The sequence below is a fragment of the Nicotiana tabacum genome, chromosome 15, assembly GCF_000715075.1.
Source record: "Nicotiana tabacum cultivar K326 chromosome 15, ASM71507v2, whole genome shotgun sequence".
NCBI lineage: Eukaryota > Viridiplantae > Streptophyta > Magnoliopsida > Solanales > Solanaceae > Nicotiana > Nicotiana tabacum.
Genome location: NC_134094.1, coordinates 30,085,461 through 30,088,466, shown reverse-complemented (window position 1 = coordinate 30,088,466; position 3,006 = coordinate 30,085,461). Strand labels below are relative to the sequence as shown.

The window sequence follows — 3,006 nt, the reverse complement described above, 5'->3', positions numbered from 1 at the left end:
TCTCTAGCCATGTTGTCTAGCTGGGCTTGAACTGAAGTATTAGAGCTACTTGATAAACTCCAGCTGATTTTCTTATATGGTTATCATCTACAGGACATTGATTTGCATCATCAGATAATTCATTTAGAATTGCAACAATCTCATCAGGAGTTTTCTTCATAAGAGGACCTCCAACTACGTTGTTTAGCGTCCTCCTGCCAGAGGGTGTCAGACCGTCCTAGAAATCTTGAAGTTGCATCTACAAGTCTACTCCATGATGCTGACATCTTCTAACAATATCCTTAAATCTTTCCCATGCTTCAAACACCGTTTCAGTCTATTTCTGCTCTAAGTTGTGGATCTCTCTTAGAATTTTACCTATTTTTGCAGCTGAAAAATATTTTTCAAGGAACTTCCTTTTCATGTCTTCCCAAGTTTGAATTGACCCAGTCGGCAAACTCCGCCAACCAGTTCTTAGCATCTTCCCTAAGATAAAAAGGAAATGTCCTTAAGTAGATAGCATTTTTCGATACTCCGTTGTGCTGGAAGGTATTCATAATCTCATCAAAATCCATCAAATAAGTATTTGGATCTTTATTAGGTTTGCTACGGAAGACACAATTGTTCTGAATGGTCTGAAGTAGCCATTGCTTGATCTCAAAATTATTGGTTGTGATCGGAGGGGGTCGCACACTAGATACTCCTTGGTTGTAGACTGCCCTACCGTAGTCTCCCAGTGATCGTCCAGGCCTGGGCATATTATTTTCAAATTTGCCTTCAACCAAAGGTCGATTTAGGTTGAATCGTCGTCCTCCATTCCCATCAACCGTTTCATCAGCTCTGAGAGCTACTTCAGTAGTTGCTTCCTGTTGGGTTTCTTCCTCTTGGGATGCTTCCTATGTAAGCAAATCAATTATCTCCTCACCGTTCTTATCCATTTTCTCTTGGGTTGAAGATTGCCCCAAGAATATTTCGGTGAGTTCTTTCTCTTTCCTCAACTTTCGCATATGCTTCCACCTCTGGATCATATGGAATCAATTCCTTAGAAGAAGATCGAGTCATGCACCAAAGAGCTTAACCTGTTGCCTGCATACGGAAGAGAAAACCCGTGAAGCATAAAATAAAATTGGTTCCTGAATTAGCACCAAAAACTAATTGAACACTATTGATTGCCAATCCCCTACAATGGCACCAAAATTTGACGAGCACAAAACACAATACAAAATTAATGCTCGCTAGACAAAGATAGTATAGTTTACTTATCGTCTCAACAAAGATTGGATTTAAACAATGCTCAAGTAATTCCTGGTTTAACTGCTATTCAGTATGATCAAAACTTGATTGGAATGATTACGAACTAAGATTAACTACTAAAGTAAAGCAATTGATAATTGACTGCAAAGAACTAGAGATTAGCAAAGTCGGTTTCTTATCAACGCGATAAATAAGGGTCATGACAAGATAGGTGCAAGATAGCTATTTGGGACCCAACTCTAGATTAATTCACTCAAATGTTCTAATGATTCTCACAAATTCACTGGATGATTAGTTCAAATGTGTAGTCAAGACTCCTCTCTCAATTAAATCTTAACTCTACGAGGTGAACAAATATAAGTACTGTGAAAATATGCAAGCATACGTTAATGGATTAGTCTTCAGGAAAACGTCTCTCGAATATTGTCCTACCTTGATTTAATCAACAACTCAACAAGCTCATTCGATTATTTAAGAGAATCACTGAATTAAACCAAATAAAATAATGCAAAGATAATCACCAACATATTCCTCTTTCCATTATATAAACTGGTGAATAAAGTTACAACAATTCAAAGCTCCATAAACGAATTCAAGCAAAGAACTAGAGTAGAATCTACAAATATCAATCAAAATACCATATCCATCAAACTCTAAGGGAAACTACTCCATAATCATGGAGGAAGTCATCACAAATATAATTAAAGAATAAGATAACATCAATCTAATGTTACAATCCAAACTTCCGTATTGAATTGATGGAAAGATGATAAAATCCTGTGTCTTGTAGCCTCCAATGGTCTCCCAAAGATTCCAAGGTCCAAAATCCTCTAAAATTCATGTTTTTTTTATGTATTTATACCATGTAGTAATGGGTACGGATGAAACTATCCCTTCCAAGACTAAGTGAAAACGTTTGGCGAGAAAATACACTATCGCGGCGTACCGGGCGGTGCACCATGCGTGTATTAGTGGGAAAGTTCAGAGGCCTATTTTGTTCACTTTGCAGGAATTTTGCACTAGCCCCCACTACGCATGGCGTGGCGCGGTAATGCAATTTTCTCAAAGTATTTTTTTGTTTTCTTACTTTTGGCATTCATACTTGGTCCTCGACCCCCGAACGTGATCTCAGCTTACTTTCTTGGGCTTTTACTCAGACTTCAAAGCTCCAACTTGTTAGAATTAGCTTCAAATTATCTTAATAGCTCGAAATCATTTCCTGAAAGGCATAAAACATGTAATAAGCACAAATGACCATTATTTAAGCTCAACCACAAGTAAAATGCAGTGCTTGAAGTGCAAACTATGACTAAAATACGGGTTTCTAGCCTACCATCTGTGGCTTGTTGGTTGGGTGAGTAGTTATGAGTTTCGCATATTTCTTGCATTTTTTCAGCATTGCAAAGGTTTTAAACAAGGTTCTAGTTGATATGAGTCTGTTTGCCGGTACCGGCTTGGCAATGGGAAGCTATTGTGGTTAGAGTGTTGCTATAGGCATATGGGTGATGTGTTATGTCGCATGGTTGTATCTTGTGGATGTATACATGAGCTGTTGTAGCTATTTGAGGATTTTGCAGTGTGTTTGTGTGATAGTAGGGAACTTGGTAGATGTGGGATTTTGATTCTAAGGCTTATCGGCATGAGTAGCAGGAATAATCTTCGGTTGAGATGATGTTGTCGGGCCTACATGAATTGGGGTGATGTAGGATAACCCTTGGTTACGTGTATAGTGAGTTTGTACCGTGATCTGATGGGTTGGGAAAGACTCTTGGC

At 38.4% G+C, this 3,006-nt stretch overlaps 1 non-coding gene across 1 annotated transcript; it reads left to right on the top strand.

The window, feature by feature from the left end:
* The first annotated feature begins 248 nt into the window (after window positions 1-248).
* Window positions 249-352, top strand: LOC142170014 (small nucleolar RNA R71). Its single transcript, XR_012699633.1, has one exon. It is a non-coding gene; the product is annotated as a small nucleolar RNA R71 (small nucleolar RNA).
* The last annotated feature ends 2,654 nt before the right edge of the window (window positions 353-3,006 follow it).